This window comes from Lontra canadensis, unplaced genomic scaffold (genome assembly GCF_010015895.1).
Source record: "Lontra canadensis isolate GAN:19392208 unplaced genomic scaffold, GSC_riverotter_1.0 scaffold77, whole genome shotgun sequence".
NCBI lineage: Eukaryota > Metazoa > Chordata > Mammalia > Carnivora > Mustelidae > Lontra > Lontra canadensis.
This window is the reverse complement of record NW_022631071.1, coordinates 4,920,068-4,932,180: the sequence shown is the minus strand read 5'-3', so window position 1 is coordinate 4,932,180 and position 12,113 is coordinate 4,920,068. Positions and strand designations below refer to the sequence as shown.

Sequence of the window (12,113 nt, the reverse complement as noted above, 5' to 3'; positions counted from 1 at the left end):
AATGTTGGCTTCCTAAAAAGAATCTGGATGTTTTCCTTCTGCTTCAATTTTTTGAAACACCTTCAGGAGAACAGGTATTATTCCTTCTTTGAAAGTTTGGTAGAATTCCCTAGGGAATCTGTCAGTTCCTGGGCTCTTGTTTTATGGGAGGTTTTTGATCACTGCTTCAATATCATTACTAGATATGGGTCTATTCAGGTTGTCAATTTCTTCCTGATTCAGTTTTCGGAAGTTTATAGTTTTCCAGGAATGCATCCATTTCATCTAGGTTGCTTAACTTATTGGCATATTACTGTTGATAATAATTTCTGATGATTGTTTCTATTTCCTTGGTATTAGTTGTGATCTCTCCCTTTTCATTCATAATTTTATTAATCGGGGCCTTCTCTCTTTTCTTTTGGATTAGTTTGGCCAATGGTTTATCGATCTTATTGATTCTTTCAAAAAGTCAGCTTTTAGTTTCATTGATGCATTCTACTGTATCTCTAGTTTCTATCTCATTGATCTCTGCTCTAACCTTGATTATTTCCCTTCTCGTGTGTGGAGTTGGCTTAATTTGTTGTTGATTCTCCAGTTCTTTAAGGTGTAAAGACCCCTGGTATATTCTGGATTTTTCAATTTTTTTGAGGGAGGCTTGGATGGCTATGTATTTCCCCCTTAAGACTGCCTTTGCTGTATCCCATGGGTTTTGGACCAAAGTGTCTTCATGCTCATTGGTTTCCATGAATTGTTTAAGTTCTTCTTTGATTTCCTGGTTGATCCAAGCATTCTTAAGCAAGGTGATCTTTAGCTTCCAGGTGTTTGAATTCCTTCTGAACTTTTTCTTGTGGTTGAGCTCCATTTTCAAAGCATTGTGATCTGAGAATATGCAGGGAATAATCTCAATCTTTTGGTATCAGTTGAGCCTTGATTTGTGACCCAGAATGTGGTCTCTTCTGGAGAAGGTTCCATGTACACTCAAGAAGAATGAGTATTCTGTTGTTTTAGTGTGGAATTTTCTGTATATATCTATGAGGTCCATCTGGTCCAATGTGTGGTTCAATGCTCTGTTTCTTTATTGATTTTCTGCTTGGATGATCTATTACTCAGAGTGGTATGTTACGATCTCCTACTATTAATGTATTCATATCAATATGACTCTTTATATTGATTAACAGTTTTCTTACATAGTTGGCTGCTCCTGTATTGGGGGCATAAATATTTACAATTTTTAGATCTTCTTGGTGGATCGACCCTTTAAGAATTATGTAGTGTCCTTCTGTATCTCTGACTACAGTCTTTAGTTTAAAATCTAATTTATCTGGTATTAGAATTGCTACCCCAGCCTTCTTTTGAGGACTTTTGGCATGAAAGATGCTTCTTCATCCCTTCACTTTCAGTCTGCATGTATCCTTAGGTTCAAAATGGTTTTTCTGCCCATTTTTTAATGTGATAATTTGCTTTTTGAGCATTGAGTTTGAGGATTTCTTTATAGATCTTGGATATTAGCCCTTTGTCTGTAGTGTCATTTGCGAATATCTTCTCCCATTCCGTGTGTTGCCTCTTTGTTTTGTTGACTGTTTCCTTTGCTGTGCAGACGCTTTTGATCTTGATGAAGTCCCGAAAGTTCATTTTCACTTTTATTTCCTTTGCCTTTGGACACATGTCTTGAATGAATTTGCTGTGGCCGATGTCAAAAGAAACAAACTCTTTATGGCAGAAGGGAGCAGGCTATAAGGCAAGGCTTTATATTCAGGTTCGAATTTGAAGGACAAAATGTGGTTCTCTTAGTAGATAAAGATATCAGACTGTGTAGTCAGTATCCTAGGTATTGGGCACAGGTTTTTAAAAAGGAATACATTTGTCCTGTATTCCAATGTGCAACTCTGATTTATATAAACCTGACCTACCAGAAAATTGGGATAGGTATCACATCATAGTAGAAGAGGTCATGCTTTAACAAAGAAGAGACTCATAAATCTGTATGGGGTTAGAGGAGGGATGTTCCTCTCTAGTCTATCTCTCTTTTTTTTAAAGATTTTATTTATTCATTTGACAGAAAGAGATACAGCAAGACAGGGAACACAAGCAGGGGGAGTGGGAGAGGGAGAAACAGGCTCTCCATGGAGCATGAAGCAGGGATCCTGAGAAGGGGCTGGGATCATGACACAAGAAGAAGGCAGACACCTAATGATTGAGCCACCCAGCCTCTATAGTTTCATTAGAAAATGCTGCTAAGAAGTGTTGGAAACAAATCTCTTCAAATCCTACCTACCTCTCAGGATCCAGATCAAATTTTACCTTCTCTATGTGGCACACTGATATCTCAACATTCCTGAGGGTTGCCCACGTGCCAGGAATAGCACTAGATGCCAGAGATACAAACGTGAAAAAGAGAGACACTCATCTAAATTCCTAGCATCTATTTTCACTCACTTGGTATCTAATCATTTTTTCTATCTACATATAAGACTGTAAGTCCTAATGACAGCAACATTTCTATAAGTTTAATTCAACATAGTTTTACTGGCCACAAACTTTGTGCAGGGCCCATATTAAGTGTTAAGGATAGAAATATGTCCTCAAGTAGTTTAGCAGTCTAACCTGTATAAACCCCAGCAGTCTACTACAGTATATACATGAACAGCCAGTTGGCTATGAGAGCAAATCCTTGGAAACTCCGACTAGATTAAACGGAGATTAAAATATATATTATCTTTCTCAAATGTGTCATTTTTTATTTCACTTTCTTCAACCCTAGATGACGCCACATGAAGAACCCTTAGGTTCAACTCTAATTATACTTTAAGTGTACTGTTACACTAACAAGTATATTATTATGCTAACCATTGCAACAAGTCCTTCATATTATGAATATATAGGGCTAACTTTCATATATTACCATATATCTCAGCATTCTTTATAATTATTTGAGACAAATGGGGGGAACCTTTAATTTTCTATTTTGAGGAATATTTTGTTATTAGTGGTGATAGTATTGGGATAATGTTATTGGGGATTCCTTGGTGCAGTGCTTATCATTATATAACTGTCATATATTATTCATGTATTATTTGATTTAGTGTTACCTACTTGGATCAATTTCTTTTTCAGGTTTCTGCATGTATTTATTTGTTTTGCTTTAAAACAAAAATCAAAAATTAAATTACCAGTGATAGACACATCAGTAGGAACATTTGTAAGAAATATGGAGAGAGAATTTCTCTTCCCTTAAAGTCTGTGAGTTATCTCCACTACAACACCTTTTAAAAGCTACTCAACAATGGTAGACTACTGACTACCGAACCTGGATGTGTTTTCAGTTGTTGGCTTTTCTAAGTAATTACTTGCCAGAAAGGAAGGGGAAAGGATGACAATATCCTGACACCTCCTGAAATGGAAGTGTTAGCTGACTATATCTGTTACATCACCCTGCATCCATTTAACAGTGCTAATCATAATGCTAAGTGATCTTTTACTTTACTCAGCATTAAGCTTGTACTGCTTGACCTTTGAGCATCAAGTAGGCCTTTCCCCAGTACCCTGCTATATCTTTAGTACTAAACTCTTGACTCATTATCCATCCTGAAGATCTGCCTTGCCTTAGAGGTACTCTGACATTTGCTAAGACTTCCCATTGGACTATGCAGACATTTCCAGATCATGACAGTGTCATTTGATATCTTGGTTCTAAACATCATCAGAGTGGCTTGTGCTGAAGAACCTGAGCTAAAAAGAAAGTGGTAAGGTAAAAAGAACAAGGCTATTTCTTCGGTGCTTATTAAGATGGCATGGAAAAAATACTTTTTTTTATTATGAATGCAACCATAAAATCATAAATATGTTTTCAAGTGATCACATTATAAAATAGAGCGCCAACAGTAGAAAAGATACAAAGTGGCTCATTTGAAAGAGGGTTTATCTTTGGATAAGCTTTGTAGTTAGTAATACAAATTAGAATAAAACGTTATGATTACCTGATATGCTGTTATTTACTAAATAATTTCACAGTATCTTTTTTCATCCTCCGAAGAAACTTGTGAATATAGTAAGATAAGGCTTCTCTCCTCATTTTGCAGGTGAGGAGACTGAGGATTAGAAAGGTTAAATGACTCATTCTTAGTTTCCTGGCTTGAATGATGCTAAGCAAAATTTGAACCTAGGATCTCTGGTCCACATTCTGTGCTCTTTACACTGTATCATGATGCATCTACTTATGACATGAAATTTGAGGCAGATCCTTCAGGAAGTTTAATTGGCAAAGCAACCTGTATTCAGGACAGAACTTAAAACTAAGGTAGATATTAAAGCAACACTTATTCAATTCATGTTAGTCTAGGCTGTAGGCAAGGGGAGCCTAGGTTATAATTACCTACTCCAGTATAACCACTTGGTGGTAGACATTGACCCAAAAGTATAATTGAATTCTGCAAATTAATTTTGCATTGACCCCCAAATACCTCAAACCTTAGAAATATATTTCCTTAACATACTAAACTATTTACAACAAAATTTCAAAATCTTGTCTTCATTATTTTATGTTGAAATGTCTACAGGAAAATTATAATTCCACTAATTAATTTTTTCTTAATTCACAATAAACTGCCCTACAATTGAAGCATATATGAAAAGACTAAAAATCTATTTTATTTATCTTACAATCTGTAAAAGGAGTATTATAAAAATTAATAAGGCTTCCTAGAGTAGGAAATAAAAGTTTTTAAAATGAAGTAACCATAAACATTAAGCTCTTTAAATATGTAAGAGGGATATAGAATTAGAAAGCAACCTGGGGGGGACCAATTAGAAGGCTTGATGACAATGTAAATGCATTTTAGGATATTTGGCAGATCAGTCCTTTACTTTTATGCCTTCAATGATATGAAGCCAATAGCATGTCTAAATCTAGGCTTCTATTACCATCTACTTTTCGTCAACACTGTGAAGAAGTGTAAAGTTAAAAAAAATTATCACTGTACAGAGCATCTTTTTAATTGAGGGATAATTTTATATTTAATATTTCTCCTTCAGTTTCAAACATTATCACTTTAATTATGTCAAGGAAGTAGTTTATTCTATCAAAAAGTTAAGGAAACTGAAGTAGAAGTTTGCACTTGACACTCAACTGTTCTGGGTTCACTAAAAGTGAAATGCCAAACTGTCAGGAATAAACTGCAGGAACCTCTCTTGAGGCTCATGAGTGGGCTGAGAAGTGGCAGATGAGGTTACCTTTAGGTAAGGGAATGCATTTGGAGGTGGGGGAAAAAGAAGGTTAAATAAACCAGGCTGCATTCACAGGCTGGCAGGCTCCTACTTCTCAGTTCCTATCTTGAAAAAGGGATCTAACAGTTGACTGGTAATTGTTCCCTGAAAAAATTATTTCAGGAAGGTACTGTACCCACAAAGGTCAACATTTTGCTGGTCAACACCTGGAAAGAGATTGGCATCCAAACAGAAGACATCCTACTTCCTTAGTACAGGATTAAGGTCCTCCATACTTCATACAATTCTGGTTGCTCCTTTTTAAAAAGCTGTATCAGATAAGGGAATGCATTTGCAATGAACCAGCAAATAGTGAGGATTTCCTATTAAGAAAGGCTAAAAAATTAGGGTTCTTCTTTTGGGAAAGATAGTGGTTGAGTGAGGCTATGCTCAGAGTCCATCAAATCATAACATCATGAAAGGTTTGGGTAGGAGAGTCACAACCCTGTTAACCAAACCCAAGAGTATTGGAACTAAGGGGTATCCTTGAAACATTGCAGAGGTAAACAGTAGGGAAGGGGATGTGTTACAGGTGCCTTATGGAATAAGTTATCCCTGAAGTTGTAATGAAATAGCACGTTTTAAAAAGTAAAGTAATTCAGGTCAATTCTTGCACTGTAAACACATTGTTAGCAAATAGAAGGTTAGAGAAGCAAAGGGCAAATCATCCCTTTCTACAGAGGTGACTCTCACAAGAAATAGAATTGGAAGGCTAAATAGATAATGAGTATGGTTTTCTTTAGGTTTTTAGTTTAAAAATTTATTAAAAAAATAAAAATGTAGTAAAAGGGTTAGTATTATAGATAGTAATGCATTTATGGTTTACAAAATTCCTTGTTCTTTTCCTACTCTTGGCTTCACATCTGTTTATATAAAACACCATCCTGTCAAAATGATGGATGTAGAAATTCAGGCTCAGTGCTTGTGAAGGCACTACGGTGTAGTGGTTCAGGTTATAGCCTTTGAAACTTCACTGATGTCCACTGCTTATTAACTGCATGGTCTTGAGCAAGCTTTTTAATTTCTTGAAGGCACATTCCTCATTTGTAAAATGGCTTTATAATACCTACCCTATAGGTTTGTTTGAAGAGTCATTGATAAGCAAGTCGCTAAACAAAGTGCATGGCTCCTCTCCATCTCCCAATGTCCTCCGTGTTACTCCTTATGCTCCACAAGTAAGGAGAAGTGAGATGGGGGAAATCGAAAGGGGAGACAAACCATGAGAGACTGTGGACTCTGAGAAACAAACTGAGGTTTTTGGAGGAGAGGGTGGTAGGGGGTTGGGTGAGCCTGGTGGTGGGTGTTATGGAGGGCACGTATTGCATGGAGCACTGGGTGTGGTGCATAAACAATGAATTCTGGAACACTGAAAAAAAATCAAATAAAATGGAAAAAACAAACCAAAAAAGTGCATGGCACCTAGTAAATGCTAAGTAAATGGCAGTTCTTACTGTTGTGGGCTTTGGAGCCATGCGGGTTATCCTGAATTGAAAAGCTTGTAACAGATGTGATGGATAAGGTGTGCCTCCACTTTCCTAATATGACTGTCTTAAAGTTTTTTGATTATCTTCAATATATATAGCCTTTTGGAAATGTAGATGACACAGTAAAATACCTAATTACAACAAATTTAATTATACAGATGTATTCAAATTGCATATGGTGTGAAATAATACCTTAATGAAGAACTACTGTTTTCTTCCTCCACCATCCCATTTTGTAAAACAGTTTTGTTTAAATTCTTCACAAGTATCTCTGACATCAGTGTTTCTATAAGCATGGAGAACCAATTTTGAGTCACCAAACATTTTTCTGGAAGACACTACATTCATGTTCATCTAAGTTGTTAGGTAAAGGTACAACACTAATCAGCATATGCTAACATCACTGTAATTTTGATCTCAAGCCACATATATCTATTTGTATAACACTAGGTAAGTTGCTTATTCCATTCATTCTAAATGTTTTATTTTTTATCTTCTCTAGGTACTAACTATATTGCAATTTTAACTGATCTTTCAAAGTCTTTTTTACATTGATATCAAACAGTTAATACTGTGAAGTCACACCCTGTAAATAATCCTTAGATCTATGTTACATTTCATTGTTTTTAACTCCCACTCCAATTCTGTAAATTTGCCTCTGTAATCACCTAAAAGTCACATTAATCGAGGCCCCAGACTGTGTCCTTTAGAGTACTTTAATATTAAAAATAAAATAATTTAGATAAGGCCCCTTATAATTAAAGAATTTATAAGTACTTGACTATAAGATTGTCGCTTTTTTCCCTCAGACATAATGAGTCGGGAGACATGCCTTATATTTAGGAAGATAGGAATATATATTTTCTTGAAAATTATATCCAATTACATAACCTTGAGAACATTCATGTTTTCCTATTTTTATAAGAAAATAGGAAAATTCATTCCATATATGTGTTAAGTGCCAGGATGATCCAAACATGTATGAGACAATGTTCTTGGTGTCATAAGAGTTTTCATACTTTGGAGAATATTTAATTCAAGAAAAAGTGTTGAACACCTACTATGTGCAAAGCATTTGCAGAAAAATATGAGTTGCAGCCTCTGTCCTCAGTAGTTTACAAACTATTCCAAGGGAATAAAACAAACAAATAATTCTTACCTGGGAAAGTAAAGAAGCTACAGACTGCTCTGGGGTTCTTAGATAAGTGAAGCCATATTCAGTTGAGGAATATCAGAAAAAGCTTTAGGAAGTCATTCATATTTGAGATGAAGTCTAAAGGATGTGTAAGATAGGCATTTGTGTATGTGTAAATAGGAGTAAAGTAGTGAGAAAGGGCCTAATAAGGAGGGTGAAATGACATGAACAGAGGCCTGGCAGAAGAAAAGCAAGAAGAATTATTCAGGAACAATGAGTAGTCCACTTAGATGTAATAAAGAATTCCTGGGAACATGGGGATATAAGACTGGGCTGTGAATGAGATTAGGCTAGACTGTAAAAACCAACTGTGGCTGCATATCCTTAGAGCTTAGAGCTGAGGCTACTGGCTGGCTGATGAACCCACAAGTGTAGGTAGTGTGCTACATGAGGGACAGGTCTTTCATTAACACCACAAGGGTCTCTAGCCCAATGAAGGGAGTTTGATAGTAATTCTTGCTACAAATATAATTTAAAAAAACAATTAAAAAATAAAACTGTGAAAAGACCAGAGTCATCTAGGAGAGAAGACTAGATTGAGAAAAATTTTAGAGACTTATCAGAGGAATTGGAGGCCATTTGGATATTGGATTTCAAAGCATTGAAGTATTGGCAATGATAAGGTGTATAGCTATACCATTTAGTTGTACAGTTTTGGTGGTGTAATCAACAAATTTGGCCATATTGATATTATACATAATGTGTAAGGGGATTGCAGACGTGGTTCAGAAGGCAGTTCACATAAGGAAAGAAAGAGGTGAAGAGAAGATGTCTGCAGGGAAAGAACATACACAGTAAGTCATCACAGGGAAAAACACACTTTTCACCATCAAGTAAAGAAACTCAAATGAAAATAACAGTAGAGGGGTACCTGGGTGACTCAGTGGGTTAAGTGTCCAACTCTTGATTTTGGCCTGGGTCATGATCTCAGGGGCCTGGGTTCAAGCCCTGTGTCAGGCTTGGTGCTGGGTGTAGAGCCTGCTTAAGATTGTCTCTCTCTCTCCCCCTCTCTCCACTCCTTCCACCTTGTCCAGTCACATGCGCTCTCTCTTGCTCTCTCTCTCAAAGATAAAATAATAGTAAGGTAGAAACATATATCTGTTAGAATGTCTAAGCACAAAATGAGGTGTTAGAAGAGCTGTAGGGAAACAGGTAATGTTTGATGGTGGTTCCATTGCATGACAATTCATGGAAATGTATACACAAAACAATGTTAAATGAAAGAATTAGATCACAAGAGAGTATATAAACACTGATTATATCTATAATGTTGAGACATATTAGAAGAGAATTTGAAGGAATGTAGTTTTTGTTCATTAGCATTTTCTTTCTGGAAGAGTTATTTAACTGCATTCTAATTTGAAAAGAATGAAATGAAAAATGATTCCCCATAATACTCCTAAAACACACATACATACACACATCTTTGCAAATAGATTATGGTAAAATATGATGTTCAGTGTTTGAGATGTTGCAACATTATCTATAAATCAGGGATATAATTGAAGTTGTACTTACCTTCATTATCTTCCATAAGTCTGATGAGGCATTTTTTGATCACTGTTTATTATCGTAATGAGAAAAGAGGAAATCTTTTCCTCATAAATCCTGACAAGCTGCATTTTACATCTTTCCTCAGTATAAATTCTTTGCCCCCACTAAATAAAATACACAAAGTGTAAGCTTATTATTGCTTATTTTCTCTGCCTTTTTCTGAATACTCAGTAGGTCATTCTTGACCTTTACCTGTCAGTTGATATTTGTTCTCCCTTCCCCCAGATTGGCACACACAGTAAGGTTCAGATTTATAAACAGCTAACACTAGATGAATTGAATGCCTAGTATGTGCCACACGTTTCCTGGCATTCTACAGAGAAGATTTTATTTGATCTTAGTTGTAACCATGTGAGGTCTGAAATATCCCTATCCTTGTTTGATAAAAATTAGGCATCAGTTCAGCAAGCAGTTCTCTTCAGATCCTAGGACATTGCTCTTTTCTGCCATGGTGTTTTTCATAGGGAAAGTTCCCAAGAAAAAGAAGGCACACTGTGTGTTATGGCTTATAGTATAGTTTTTAACATGCACAATAATTTTTTAGAAAGCTGCATATTTTAAGAAAACTTTTTTTAAAGTGTGCTGTTTTTCCTTATTTAATGTATACCGTTGCTATAAAAATTATTACAAGGGAATATAGAAAATTTGTTACAAAGCAATTCAAAATTATATAAGCAATTTAAGTGGAATCCAAACATGAAGCAAGTTTATCTACTTAATTATTTCAATTAAATAAAACTTACAAGCTGATAAAAAATTTGAAGTTTTATTTAAATTGGTACATGATGTTGACATGCTGATTAATTGCAGTACAAAATTAACATAATACAGCGCATAAGGCAAACAAGGAAACTTTTGAAAAGGTGTGGGAAACCATAAGTAACAAGCTATAAGGACTAAATAGGACCATAAAATAAAATATACTAACTATGAGGATGTTTTTTGACCCATCATATAATATTATTAAGGCTGTATTAGAGTGATTGCAGTACTAGCTTCTTTGTGACTGCCGGAATGTTACTCTGATTGGAAATGTACATGAGATGATAGCCCACATATTAAGGTGGGTGAAAGGGGGTATTTGTATGAAGCACATAGTAAGATGAATTGAAAAACTGTCTTGTTTGACTAAAAAAGGAAGAGTCTTGGAGAAAAGGTAAATATTTTAGAAATAGGAAATGTGACTACAGTGTAATGAGATTCATATATGTAAACATGTGTACACAGACTTCCATCTCCTTTTGCTCTTAGTCACAGTATGTCTATGGCTCACAGGAGTAAAAAACCTTGATGAGAAGGTAGTTGTACAGAAAAAGAAATTGAGTTAAAATCAGTGAAAGGAACAGTATTTTAAAGCAGATACCCAAAAGCAAGTGGCATAAAGAATGCATGCAAAAAAGTTATTGCTTTCTAGTTGAATTCTAAATACTTCTGTTGATAATGTACAGCTCACTCAGATTCCAGAGAATAATTGGAAATAGAGACTTTGTGAAACAGACTTCTCCTTTAAACTATACAGATATCTAATGCCTTTTTAATAAAGATGCAGTGCCATCTTTATATATATATAAGATATATATACATACGTGTGTGTGTGTATATATATATATATATATATATATATATATATATATATGACATCGTCATTATCAGATTTATATCTAGGATCCAATGGATTTTCCTTACCAAAGAACTGAAATACTGAATGTTATGTTACAAAATTACAAAGTTTTAAACTTACTGTTACTCCCTAATTACTTTCTTTAGAGTGGTTATCATACAAGATCATCAGAAGATCTGTCATAATATCTTTCTTCACGACTACATATTTTATAAAAGTGTCATTTTATATTATCCAATAAATGAATGATAGAATAATTATGGTTATATGGTTCATTATCTTACATCCCTTTCCCTACTGTTAGCTTTTCAGCTCCATATCTTCATTGTGCAGAGTATTTACAATAAGTTAATTTTCTTCTCTGTAAGTTGGTATCATCGTCTATAAAATGAGAGGTTAATCTTCATTTAATCCATAAATTCCCTTCCAGCTCTAGAATTCCATGTTCCAGTGATTATTCCCAAACTATTATACAAGTTCGTGAGATTGTTTCTAAAAACAGTATCTAAAAAACAAAGACAAAACACATACACTTTAGTGACCTGCATGAATTGAGAACTCACGTGGTATGAAAAACTCCTTTTTGTTTGAATCTTATTCTAAAAGATTTTATTTATTTATTTATTTATTATTCTTTAAAAAAAAATTTTAAATTTTTTTATAAACATACAATGTATTATTAGCCCCAGGGGTACAGGTCTGTGAATCACCAGCTTTACACACTTCACAGCACACACCATAGCACATACACTCCCCAATGTCCATAACCCCACCACCATCTCCCTACCCCCCTCCCCCCAGCCACCCTCAGTTGGTTTTGTGACATTAAGAGTCTCTTGTGGTTTGTCTCCCTCCCGATCCCATCTTGTTTCATTTATCATTTTCCTACTCCCCAAACCCCCCACGTTGCATCTGCACTTCCTCATATCAGGGAGATCATATGATTGTTGTCTTACTCTGATTGACTTACTCCACTAAGCACAGTACCCTCTAGTTCCATCCACGTTGTTGCAAATGG

At 35.3% G+C, this 12,113-nt stretch overlaps 1 protein-coding gene and 1 non-coding gene across 5 annotated transcripts in view; both read left to right on the top strand.

Moving 5' to 3' along the window:
• The window catches only part of DIAPH2 (diaphanous related formin 2), a 1,009,576-nt gene that overhangs the window by 959,828 nt on the left and 37,635 nt on the right, over positions 1-12,113 (top strand). The window lies entirely within an intron of this gene.
• On the top strand, positions 8,234-8,387 carry LOC116881815. Its single transcript, XR_004385492.1, has one exon. It is a non-coding gene; the product is annotated as a small nucleolar RNA SNORA62/SNORA6 family (small nucleolar RNA).